The 12,999-nt window shown below is 48.5% G+C and overlaps 1 long non-coding RNA gene across 1 annotated transcript; it reads left to right on the top strand.

Moving 5' to 3' along the window:
• The first annotated feature begins 437 nt into the window (after window positions 1–437).
• On the top strand, window positions 438–11,445 carry LOC108448881. Its single transcript, XR_001864952.1, has 4 exons — window positions 438–3,368; window positions 4,081–4,223; window positions 4,349–4,420; window positions 9,473–11,445. It is a non-coding gene; the product is annotated as an uncharacterized LOC108448881 (long non-coding RNA).
• The last annotated feature ends 1,554 nt before the right edge of the window (window positions 11,446–12,999 follow it).

The raw sequence follows: 12,999 nt of genomic DNA, 5'->3' as shown, positions 1-12,999 counted from the left end.
CATGGACAAAGTCGGAGCCTCAGTTGCATTTTTGGGAGAAAGGTTATGTCAAAATTGCCTACAGGTTTGTCTTGGATCCATGGAGAAGGTGCACAACCTTCACTGATGCTCTCTGGAGACAAAGGACCAACCAAAAGCACATGAGACATAAATGCTCTCTGAGTAAGGTCCGGCTTCCTCTGCACCACAATACAAAGGAAGAGGAGAATCCACAAGATCTTAAAATCTTTAAACACTGATGTTTTATAATAAATAAAGTCTAGATTTTACTGAACAATCTCCAAGTGATGAAGACTTACTTTGCCTTTGACAATGCAATTGGAATGGAGGGTAGCCGTGAGGCTGTTGCAGCCATTTGATGGTTTGCCCAAAGCCAGGAGCCTCTGCAGGCTGCAGCCCCACTCTCATACACATTTTTCATGGGAAGGAAGCAGCCTGCAGAGGCTCCACGACCCAGGCCTGGTAGTGCTGTACAGCTTTGAGACCCTCAGCCAGATTGGAGGGGCCTTAAACCCCCAAAACAACCCAGTGGGGAGACAAGGAGTCTTTGAAGCTCCTCCAATCTGCCCAAGCCACAGAGTGGGGTTGTGAACCTTGTCTGTCCTTCTCTGTGAGAATGTTGCTTTTACAATTAAAACCCACGCAAACCCCCAGCCCTTGCTACTGCTTGTTACCCCAGTGAAATATCTGACATTTGAGACATAATGGGAAGTCAAAGAATGTGAGGAATTTGGTGACTCAACATAGAGTTTATTATAGCAGCCCCACCGTTTAAGCCCATGTAATGTAAAATTGTTTTACGGCATGTGGCACGGTTCTGTGGGTTAATTTATAAGCAAACAATTACTATTCAAATAGGGATTTTTTTTTTTTCTGTGCCTACATAAACTTGTTATCTGTTTGGCAGTGGGGGATGCTGCGAAGAAATGCACATTTACATTTTTTGCTTTGATGTGATTTGCTTTTCCTGGAGCAGCTCAATGGTGCATTGATGACCAGGGCTCACTGCTGAACTTGACCTGGGAGTGGCGTGGAGATAAGCCAAATGTTAAGAGAAAAGGAGCCCTTTGTGTGAAGATGCCAGGATATTAGGTCTCACTTTTAGGTCACACACTTGTTAGGGGTTCCTTTAAAGTGATGGATTCTTCTGCTAAAATTTAATGATGTCCGTTAAATCACAGGGTCATGAACTAATGCATGTGCTGAAAATGGTTTGCCAAGGGACCATGAAGACAAGGCCTTGTGTCAGGAGACTTCCAAAGCAAATTGGATTTTCCACACAGCAATGGCCACGTTTGAAGGTCTGTCAGTGGCCTGTAAAATTCTCCACTAGTGATAACAAGACAGAATTGCCAAGCACTGAAGCAATGCCATGAGCATTATAGAACAAATCACTCCCCTCTCAGGGCATAATAGCTTCTTGATCATCAGTCAAAGGAAGAACTATCCCAACCAGCAAACGGGCTGGAGGAAGCTGCTCCTGCTCTTCCAGGAGATTATTCCAGAGCTCCTGTGTTAAGTCTGCTGCGGAGAGCCTGGGGGTTCGTGAGAACATCAGTCTGGAGCTGAGCAGCTGGGTAGGTGGATTTTAGGCTGGGTACACAGAAAAAGATGGAGCAACTAGATGTTGACTTGTATGGGGCCATCCAGCTGGCCCTGCTGGTGTCCAGCCCCAGGACAAGCCCTGCTCAGACATGTCTGTGCTGAAGGAAAAGTGAACCCGTTGGGAGATCCTGTGTTTCTCTCCCTGCCTTCACATCATAGCTCAATTTTGTCCCATTTTACATTCCACTAATTTGAGTTGATTTTACAGGTAATCAAGCTAAGGCAAGCTGTTGGGACAGCAACCTGAATCATTCCAAGTAAATCCACAGACTAGCTGCCTGTGCATTACTGCTGCTGGTCCCAAGGCTGGTTTCTATCCAGTCTCACACTGGTTTGGCTGAACTGGTTTTAAAAGCAGTTTGGAGCTAAACTGCCTGTGCTGACAGTGTTCTGTGCTCCCCTGTGCCCTCCCTGAGCTGCAGCTTGTCTTGCCACCTCTGAAAGCAGAGGGAAGTTAAGCCCCATGCTCATCTGGTCTGACCTTTCAGCCGAGATCACTGTGAAAGGGGGCACTTCCTGATTTCTCACCAAGGGAAGCTGCAGGCAGACAAGTATCAGAGAATTTAGACAAATGAATGGCAGCTTTCTCATTCCAATGTTAGGAGAGGCAAGAGCTCCCACATGGGCCGTTCACACGGGCACTGCTTCTCTTGGACCCATGCTGGACCAGGGAACGTGTTGGTCAGGACATGCTGACCACTGGCTTCTCCAGCCTGAGCCTGGATTGAGTGATGGAGGAGGCAGTTCTGGTTCCACCCAGTCTCTGAAGGATTTGATATATTGTACTGCCAAAAGAAAACAGCATAAATCATTCTGGAGTGCTCTGGCGCCCTTGGAAGGAAAGTGCAGTGAGGGTGGAGCAAGAGGACACGAGGGTGAATGCTGCCTTAGACTGGAGTGGTACAAAAATCCCCTCCAAGCTGCCTTCAGAGCTTGAAAGGTGGGTGGCTCTGTCGTGGTCACACCAAGTGTCTTGGAAGAGAGGGTGCCTGGGGAGTGCTGCTGGGGTGATGCTGCATAGAGCCCAGGATGGCCCAGGGGTTCATCCTGTTTCCAGTGAGATGTGTGTGCATGTTTATGAAATCTAACTCCCTGGGTGATGTCAGGATGTGATGAGAAACTGGGTTATAAATTAAAGGAAGAAAAAAAAGTAGACCCCACTGTGGGTCAGATGATGGCAATAAATTCAGATAACAGCTCATCAGTGCCTCTTCCCTTGTTCTTGTATGTGTTTGCATTTTTTTTTCCAGTTGGGAGAAGATCTGGTGAGAAGCAGCTGTTTTTTATTCGTTCTCCATCCACATCTGATTAGATAGTCCTCCTTCTGCCCACTGAGACGTGCTCAGGAACTCTCCCACCCCCTCTGCTCACTCACTTTCTGGGACACCAAGGAGTTTGGGACTGTTGGAACTTTTTTTCACAGGCTCACAGCATTTCAGAGGTACAAAGGACTCCTTCATGATCACGAGGCTCAGGTCCCACTTGGCCAAAGGGCATGGCCAGATCCTACAGTGGGGCTGTTTATGAGGTGCTGTGGGATTGGGCCTGGGAAGGCAGCGGTGGGGACATGCTTCTCTCCCTGACATTAATCTATTAATTTGATTTTGGGCAGTTCTGGGGCTCTGCAGCCCAAGAGGAGAAACATATCTCTCCAGGCTCTGTGAATGTGTTTACCACTGGGCCTGATGGAGAGGGAGCTGTGCTGAAAGGAAGAAAGTGGGTTGCAGTTTTGGACCAGTGGGAGAAGACAACCTAATGGTGAGGTGGGTAGTATGGGAGCAGGGAGAGACCAAGAGGCAGGGGCATGGGAACCCCTGAATGTATGGCTTCCTAAAGCCTAAACAAGAATATGGCAAGTTTCTGGCTTGTTGAAGCTAGGATGGAAACTCCCACTGGTGCCACTGAACTCCAAATCAAACCTTTCCAGGCCAAGCCTATAAGGTTTCTTCACACCATGCTACTGGGGGGCTCCCATCAAAGCGTTTTGCAGGCAGTTGTCTTCTTTCAGGAGACATGTGCAAGTGTTTCACTCAGGGCAGGGAGACTGTTCTGGTCCTGTCCTGTCTTTGCCTTCCCTTCCCCTCACTACACAACTGCTTGGCAAGATTTAGATGTCTGGTGCTTCTCTCTTCCTTCTGCAGCTGCTGGTGGTGTCCAGACCCTCAGTGCAGACACAAACCATTGGCAAGGGTGGTTGGTCATGGGATGGGTGAGCTCTTCACCAAAACAAAACAGAACCAGAGCTTCTCTGGTCAGCAGCCCCCCCGAGCACAAGGGAGCCTGAGAACTTTTCCTCCTTCTTTGCTGGGTGCTAGGTGGGAAGGGGATCTCCCGTGGCAAGTCTGAAGATGCGGTGTCGAGCTCCCGGTGCTGTGCCCGGGCAAGTCCCGGCCAGGCTCCCGTCTCTGCTGAGCAGTGAAATGCAGCTCATGTAACCCTCACCTGTTCACCTATGGCTCTGTGGATTTCCCTCAGGTACCCAAGTGAATTTCTGGGAGTCCCAGGTGAACTGGGGATTACAGATGAGTGGGGATTACAGAGCCCCCACAGCTGAAGTTCCTGGAGAAGAAGGGGATGTGACCCTCCCGTATGTCAAACGCAAACATGGAAATAATAAGGTGGGAAATGTTCTTGAACTTATCTCAGAAATGAGTTTTCTGTGGGTCAGCTTAAATTTCTGGCAAAAAAATTCACAGCTGATTTTATTCCAGACTTGTTTCCCCATTCCCTTTAATCCATGCAGCTCGCATGCTAAGAGCCACAGAGACAGTTGGAGCCCGTGCAAAGGATCAGCCAAAGTCCACGTGCCCCTCAGGTGTGTGCTGAGCCCTGGAGGGAGGGCAGGGGGGGAGAGCAAGGGGGGAGTCCCCCTGCCCAGGTGCTGGAGATGACAAAACTTGGCCGTGTTGCTGCTGCTCTGGCCTGCAGTGACCACGTAGATGCAAAACCTTTATCTGACTCTGTATCAACAAGCTCAGTTTCAAAAAGAAGGATGACTTGCTTTATTTTACCAAAGCTTTGCAAGACAGGGAGGTTTCTGGATAGGATCTGCAATGCTCAGGCTCAGGTATCAGTTGCATAATTTCCTGTGTTATTTCAATGCTCTTGTCTTTGTCCTTTTTTTTCCTTCCTTTTTTCTTTTTTTTTTTTTCTTTTTCTTTCTTTCTTTTTTTTTTTTCATGAGCTTCTTTGCATACTGGGTAAGTCTTATATAAGCATATGTTGGGCTGGAAAATTTTTTTTTTCTGAGTATTTTTTTTGGCAGGGAGCTCCTGGCACGTGATACAGCACTCAGAGCCATCAACTGTAGCTGTGATACAGATGTTCATTGCCTGTATAATCTTTCTCATATCAAGCAATTACCCTCAGCCAATTTCTTTATTTTAAGCACCTTGTTGTGGGAACAGAGCTGTAAATGCATGGATTGCTGAGTTCCCTTATACCTTTTTACAGTAGACAAACAAAAAAAATCAGCACAGGGCCTCAGTGAAAATCAAACATGAGGGCTGTTCTAGATAAGAAAAGACAGACACTAACTGAGAGTTTAAAAAAAAAGTCCCTCTCAAAAGATACTCTGGAGAAGTGCCAATAGCACATAACTGCATGGAGACTAAATAAAACCAGGTGAGTTTCCTGCCATTGTGGAGTATCAAATGTGATTTCCATTTGTGATGGACGTGCTGTTTCTGCCAAGATCATCTGGAGGTTTTCATTTTAGGACTTATTATTTTTGTTGGCCTAATACAGAGCTACAGCCCAGAGTGCTAAAAGGGAACATTGCAGCAATGACATTCACAGCAGATGAGGAAAATGCCATTACCAGACCGAAGGGCTCTTCCTGGGAGATTTTTCTATCTCAAGTGCAGATTTTAGGATTGCTTTGAATGCAAAACAAATGGGAGAATATGATGAGAGGAAGCATTAGCACTGATCCTCACTGCAGAGGCACCAGGTAATATCCTTTCCAATTAAGAATCTGGCTCACTCCAAAAATATCATTGAAAAAATAGGTGTGAACCAGAAATGTAGATCAGGCTGTTTTGCACTTCTGAAGTGATTACAGGGAGGCTGGCAAGCTGCCCCACAGCAGCAACAAAAAAAAGCCCAATCAGAGAGGGTTTCACTCTCCCAGAGCAATGTGTAGGGCGGAGCAGGGCTGCAGGGTGTCAGGACATGGGGATCTGCCCTGGGTCCAGAGGAGGGCAACAAGGCTGCTGAAGGGCCTGGAACACAAGCTGAGGGATCTGGGATTGTTTAGCCTGGAAAAAAGGAGGCTCAGGGAGACCTTATCACACTCTACAACTCCCTGGAAGGTGTGGCTGTAGCCAGGTGGGGATCGGGCTCTTCTCCCAGGCAACCACTGACAGAACGAGGGGACACAGCCTTAAGCTGCACCAGCAGAGGTTTAGGTCAGACACCGGGAAAAAATTCTTCACTGAAAGAGTGATTGGGCACTGGGATGGGCTGCCCAGGGAGGGGGTGGAGTCACCATCCCTGGAGGTGTTTAGGAAAAGCCTGGATGTGGCACTCAGTGCCGTGGTTTGGTTGATGAGGAGGTGTCAGGTCATAGGTTGGACTCGATGATCTCAAAGGTCTTTTCCAACCTGGTTCATTCTGTGGTTCTGTGGGTCAGCAGAGCTGATGGCAGCACTAGTCCCATTCTCCTCCAGCTCAGCAGCCCCAGGATCTCTGTGCAGTCGCACTCTGAGGCTGTGCCCAGTGGCTGTGGGTCTGTGTTCAGGGAAGCCAACCAGTCCAGCTGTGCAGCTCGTGCTAAGTGAGCATCACTTGCAGGAATTTTGGGAGCAGCTCTTTGCTGTGGCTTGGACTGCGCTGAGTTCACTCGAACAAATGCTCAGGGGCTGCCTGGAGCCAGGCCCAAAGGGGATCCACTTACATGAGTAACAGGAATATGCAGTAAAAATAGTTAATGCTAATGGTGTTCTGAAAGGGGTATTAAACTTTCTACTTCAGGGCTAAGCAGTCTGGCTCTAAGAGGCCAGAATTAAACATAACTTGCTGGAAAATGAGTGCAGATCTGCTACTGGGTCAGGTGGTGGGAGCCCTGAGACATAATATTCTCCTGGAATCATGAATTTGGCATTTTCCAGGCTTTTGCAGATGGACTGGAGCTGATTTCTAAGCAGCAGTTGTTTACTTGTAAAAGTGTCATGTAACTGAATGACAACTTTCTTAAAAGAGATCTTTTAGAGCGGAGAGCTCGAAAGCAGGGGAGCCTCCCACAAAATCCATACCCTTTTTGGAAAATGTACAGGCACTCACATACCTGCCACCCCAGAATTCTGCGTGTATGTCTCTGGTCTGTGTCTGCAGGTGCTGTCCTACTCCCACTGTTATGGCTCAACAGGAGTGAAACCACTTTCTTGAGCAAAGCCTGAGGCCATCTCAAGACTGCAGCACTGCTGGGCTCCCTGAGCCTGAGCCAGGAGGGCAGGTGCTGCAGGAGCAAGGACAGGAATGGTGACTATGGCCACGATGCCATAGCAGATCTGGTGGGACACTGGTTCTGGGGCTGGCCAAGGGGAAAGGGATCATCCCAGGAGAGCCATGGCTGCAGCAGTGTGCTTTGCACCCACCCCAGCACATCTGGGATCTCAGCACCCTCCCACCAGGCTGTTGCTGGGCCCAGGATCAAGAGGGATTATTTAGGTATTTGCTTGCTGCTCTGAAGTGGTTCAATTGTTTCTGGAATAGCTGAGTCTGAGCTGGGATTTTGTAGGGATTTTGCAAGAGCCTCTGTAATGGACAGAAATTCTCAAATGGTCCCGAGAAGGTTCTTCTGTCAACCATTGTCGACGGTGTTGCTTGGCACCACTTCCTCCCTTTGACAGATCGTGCTCTCTCTTCCAGAACTTCCACTTACAGGAGTCTCTGGCAGCCTGATGCTTCCTAGATAGAAACTCCAACAAGCAGCCTGTTCCATCTCCTCACCAGACTCATAATGTCATTTCTTCAGAGACAGGATCTCATCTGTTGCTCCGTCTTGGTTTAAGTTTGCAGATTTCTTTCTCCACTTCTTCACCAAACCATTCTTTTCTGCCCCTTTTGTTGGGAGATGTGTAAAGATTCTCTATGCTTCTTTCCTAAAGAGATGGTAGGAAATAGATATATTTGGAAATGTGGGTCTGATGGCTCTGATTTTGATTTTGTTTTCTTTCCCCTGAAAAGGAAGAACTACAAGGCAGGCTCAAAGCCAGAGGCAGGCTCAAAGCAAGCCAAAGGTAAAACATCCACAGCCCTCCCAAAATTAATTTCAGGAGAGAAATGAATGGATGTAGAGCAAGTATGAATTTGGCTTCTTGTTTCACAGGAATGCAAGAAATCGCATAGCTTAAGAAGGCCAGACAATGCAAACCTCACATAAATCTGGGGAGAAATTTAACCCCAAATGCTTGCTGACCTTCACTGATGTTCCCCTTCATCTCACCAGAATTTTATCCTTCTGAAACCCAGCCCCACCACTGGCAAATCTTCAGAGAAGTCAGTTCTTGCACAAACAGGAAAGCAGACTCCCTTCCCACTAATTTAGGTGGCATTTCCAGTCCATGGCCAGAGGACACAGGGGCAGGGAGGTGTGCTTGCCTTCAGGACCAGGCTTGAGGCTGGTCTGGAGTGGATTAATTTCTCAAGTGGGCAGCTCTAGCGCTTCCTGTGTGTCCAGTTCAGAGCCAGATCAGGGGTGAATTCAGAAATTTCATCTGGTTGTCCTGTGGGGAACTGATTTATGGTCCTGAGTGCTTCACTCCATGCCACATCCAGTGTTGTCCAAGGGCTGGACCCTGCCACTGACCTTTCTTACTGTATTTCTCAGAGACTGACTGGATGTAACTCAATCCCATTTCAATTTAATGATGTGAAATTAAACACAATGATATCTGGGGCCACCCACCCTCGATCTTCTCCTCTCTTGTGACTGTCACAGCTCCTGCAACAGCATCTGAGATGATCAAAACTTGGGGATCACCGCTGCCTTTGATTTTTTTCTTGTGCAGCCAAGATGTAAATTGGTGGAGGCCATGCCGTAGGCAGGAGGAAAAGGTGAACTTATTTCACTTCTACAAGTTGGACAAGCAGGACAAGAAGGTGATTTTAGGCAAATAAGTAACCTGTAGGGATGGGGTGAGGACAAAGGCTGGAAGATGCTGATCAGGACTGAGGTGGGATGGTAATGGAGGCGAGAGTGATCGGAGGGACCTTTCCAGAAGCAGCCAAGGTGTCTGATGTGCTTCTGTAGCACTTTGCCAAACAGTCAAAAGGGAGCCAAAGCAAAAAGGAGCATCTGCTGCCCTCACACAGTCAAGCTGGCAAACTGGGCAAGCTGATGTGGAAGTCACAGGGGTGTCTTGGAGGTCCATTTTTACCTCAAGCCTTGACAATTAGGCTGTGCAATCCCAATTCTGTGGAGAGGCAGAAAGCAGAGCTTGTGCCCAGGAAATGGGCTGGAAAAGCTGAAAAAGGGACCAGTAGTGCCAGCTTGTTAATCTGAGGTGAGCTTAAATACAGGGTGGTGAAGGGGGCCTGGCACAGGAGCTGGGGGGCTGGGGGCAGGGAGCTGCCCTCCAGAGCAGGGCAGAGCATGTGCTAGCAGGGTATGGTGGGAAAGAGCCCTTCCCAATGTGGCTGACCTTGGCCAGTTCAGTGAGAATAAGCACTGGAATTACAGCAAAGAATTGGTCCTGATGGACCAAAAAAGCCTTTGGAGATGTTTTGTCCATGGAAGGAGTGCTTGTTCCCATTATAACCTACAGTACTTCTCCTAGGTGTAGGCCTTGCTGGTAATGTGCAGGTACATTATTCCTTTAATAAAGGCAAATGAGCACAAGGAATGTGTCTGTTTAATCTTCAGCTTGTGGAACCTGCAGAGAGTGAAATGGAAAAACGCTCAACTGATGCTCCAGACATCAGACAACAGATTTTCTCCACGTGGATCTGGTGCACACACCCAGCCCTGATATGCTTCCAAGAATCCCTGTCTGAGTCCTGGAAAAAAACTCCAACCACTCCGTGTTGGGAGAGGCCAGTTGAAGACCCAGGGCATGCAGCCTGTGCTGTTCACAGCTCCAGGTTCTGAATCATTTCCTCTATTCACGTGGTTATCTCTCCCCATCTGGGTTTGGGCCTGTCCAGCTCTCTGATCCCTTCACTTCCTGAGCCATGCAGGCTTCGAGTGCTGCCCTGGCTGTGCTGCTGTGGCCGGAGATGAGTCCTTGGGGGACTGCCAGCAGAAACATCCCTGGGTTTGGGAGAAGTTGGCTGTCCTGGCTGGATCCCTTGGGGCAGGGTTGGTGGAGGGTCTCCAGAGAGCCATCATGTACAACTCCATTTGGAAGAACAGAGAAACCTCCTCCCTCAGTGCTGGGTTTATCCCAAGGTGACCCCTCCAACTGCATGTATAATCTCCCTGACCCTGGCATACCTCTTCCTGCAGCTCCTGGACCCATGAGATGGACATAGCTCTGGGTGCAGAGGTGGGACAAGGTGGTGAATCCCCCAGCAAGGGGCAAGTGAGTGCTGGCCTGGCCCTGGAAACGGGGCTGTCTCCAACCCTTGCATAGCTGGCAATGCTCTTGCTGTTGGAATACAGACTACAAGTGGCTCGGGCTGGGATTTATCTGTTTCCTTCCAAGTCCTTTCCTCTGCTCACACCCTGGAGAGCTGTGAGGGCAGTAGGTGCACACATCCTGCAGACCCAAAAATACTCTGGCTGATGCCAGGAGGAAGAACTATTTTTTACAACTGATCAGCTGCCAGAAATCCTCTTCAGCTTCTCTGGCCTCCTCCTGTGTTGTCCAACATACTAGATGTATTTTGGACCATCTGGGTCTTCACTAGACATAAACAATCAGACCTTTGAGAACTGAGGTATCTCAGGAGCCAACCTGCCCTTGGCTGAGAAGAAAATTTTGCACAAGGGAAAGTGAAAACAACATGCAAAAAGGTGAAATCACAGACTTCGGGGAAATTTGTCATTAACATCTTTGGGCTGCCTGGCAGTAATTAGCGAAGTGGCACAACCACACGGGTGATAGCTCTGCTGTGTTAGAGGTGAAAAATGGGCTGCTTGGGGGAAACTGAAATACACTCATTTCTTGAAACTGTTGGGTGGCGTGTGGAACAGGAGTTGCCCGCACCCACCTGGCAGGACCTGCCCCGCTGGGCTTATCGCCCTGAGCAGCAGCAGCACCACCAGTCCCCGGGCCAAGGGCGATTTTGGCTTGGCCAAAACAAATGGCAATTTCCCTTCTCTTTGCGAGTTTTAAAACATAGGTTGTCATGCAAAGGAAATTGTGCACGATGATGATGAATGGTTGTGAAATACCATTTGCCAGAAATATTTCTGGATTCTGCAATTTAGTTGCAAATTATAGAACATCGAGTGCAGCCTTATGGGGAGGATAAAACCAACCTTCCCCTGCTGTGCTGGGAGAATATTTATGACTATACCCTTCTTTTCCTTCTCCCACCTCGCTCCACAAAGACATTTTTAGCTCCGAGGCGTTCAGCCTCCAACAGCATGGCCGGGTCCTTGCTGGGATGAGCTGTGGTAGAGGAGCTCTGACAGCTCACATCTGCCGGCGGTCTGGCCCCACACCCCTTCTGAGCTATTTCAAGATGAGCAAAATGGAGTGGTTGGAAATTGTGGGTTTGTTCAGCAGTCTTGGCTATCACGCTGGATGGTGCTGAAGTAGGCATAGCAACAGGAAAGGAATGTTCCCTGTAAAAAGATAACCGTGCTTTGCCGAGGACGTGGAACAGTAAAGTTTGTTAAAGCAATCAGTATGTGTCATAATGTTTATTTAACTGAGAGCAGGGACGATGGAAAAGCGTTGCAGCTGTGGAGAAGCCCAAGAGTGCTGAGAGGGATGGGGAGCACAGATTTAGTAGCTGTCTTCCCTTGGAAAAAGAAAACAAGCTGTGCTATCAGGCAATCGATGGGGCAGACAGGGGGAGAGCACACAAGGTAGCTCCGGACTGCTGGCTCTTCTGTAGGGGTGAGGTTAGAGTTTTATTATCTGAAGTTCACTTTCAGGTTAACAGCTTTGAGGATGTGGTTGCAACTCTAAAGGGAACAAATTTTAATTCTTTTCTAAACATGAGCTATTTCTGTTTGAGGCAGATAACCTTTTTGGCTGTGTTCTTTGCCAGTGGTAGATAGAAAGATTGGAGCAGCAGAGTGACGCTTGAATTCCTCCAGCAAACAAAAGGGGAGAACTTGACACCACAGAGTCAGTGTGGGGCCAAATTCTGTTTTAGCCCATTTCCTGGGGAGCCCTTGCAAAGAGCAACTCTGGTGTGACTCCTTCTGCAGAAGGCCAGAGCAGGGCAGGAACAGGACACTTGGTAACTGGTATAGCAAGAGATGAAATCAAATACTAGGCCAGTGCTCTGGCAGTGGGATCTGTTAAGCTGCAGAGCAGTGCCAGGGGAGCCAGCAAACTCACTGGACCTGCTGCAAGACATAGACTTCCCCTGCTTCACCCCACTCCAAAACAGAAGCAAAAAATTTTGCTCCCTTTTTCCTAACAGAATTAAAATTGCTTTTGGTCAAAATTGGAAATTATGTGAGTTTGGGGGTTTTGTTTTTCTTGCAAAGATTCAAACCCATTTTGGGAAACACAAGCCTTTCCTTCACTCTGAAAACTGAATTTTAATTGAAGGCAACATTTCCTATCAATGAGGGGAAAATATTGCCTTGGTTGTTCTCAAGCCAATTGAGCCTTAGTCAGCTGAATACTTGCAATATTCTGAACAGAAATAAGGCTGCATTGGCTGCCCAGGCACGAGCCACCCTCTTCCCACCCAGGTCTCATCAGTGTATAAATGGAGCCTTGCAGAGGCCCCCATTCCAGAGGCAGGACAGTAGCTCCTTCCAAACCTTCTCTCCTCCCTCCTCCAAACACACAGCCCCTGTGAGAGCCACCACTCAGCTCTCCCTTCATGGTGGAGCTGGCACGGATGCGTTTCCTCCAGGGATCTGCTGGAGCAGCTCTGTAATGCTCATTGCTTTCCTCCTGCTCCTCTCTGCCGGCTCCTTCTCTCCTCCTTCCCCCAAACACACAGCCCCTGTGAGAGCCACCACTCAGCTCTCCCTTCATGGTGGAGCTGGCACGGATGCGTTTCCTCCAGGGATCTGCTGGAGCAGCTCTGTAATGCTCATTGCTTTCCTCCTGCTCCTCTCTGCCGGCTCAACATCTACCTCTGTAACAAACTCCAGGCTTCCTGGGTTGCCCACCAGAAAAAAACCATAAAGCCCATTCCAGAGACCAAATTGCCCATAATTTACATGCCTCTCCTCACTTTGAAACGCAAGACGGCTGATGATAACATCGGGAGTGACAGAAGTGGTATCTGTTGCTAATTACAAGCTGACAT

The sequence above is a fragment of the Corvus brachyrhynchos genome, unplaced genomic scaffold (assembly GCF_000691975.1).
Source record: "Corvus brachyrhynchos isolate BGI_N302 unplaced genomic scaffold, ASM69197v1 scaffold148, whole genome shotgun sequence".
Lineage (NCBI taxonomy): Eukaryota > Metazoa > Chordata > Aves > Passeriformes > Corvidae > Corvus > Corvus brachyrhynchos.
The sequence above is the reverse complement of the archived record's forward strand: the minus strand, read 5'-3'. Positions and strand labels throughout refer to the sequence as shown.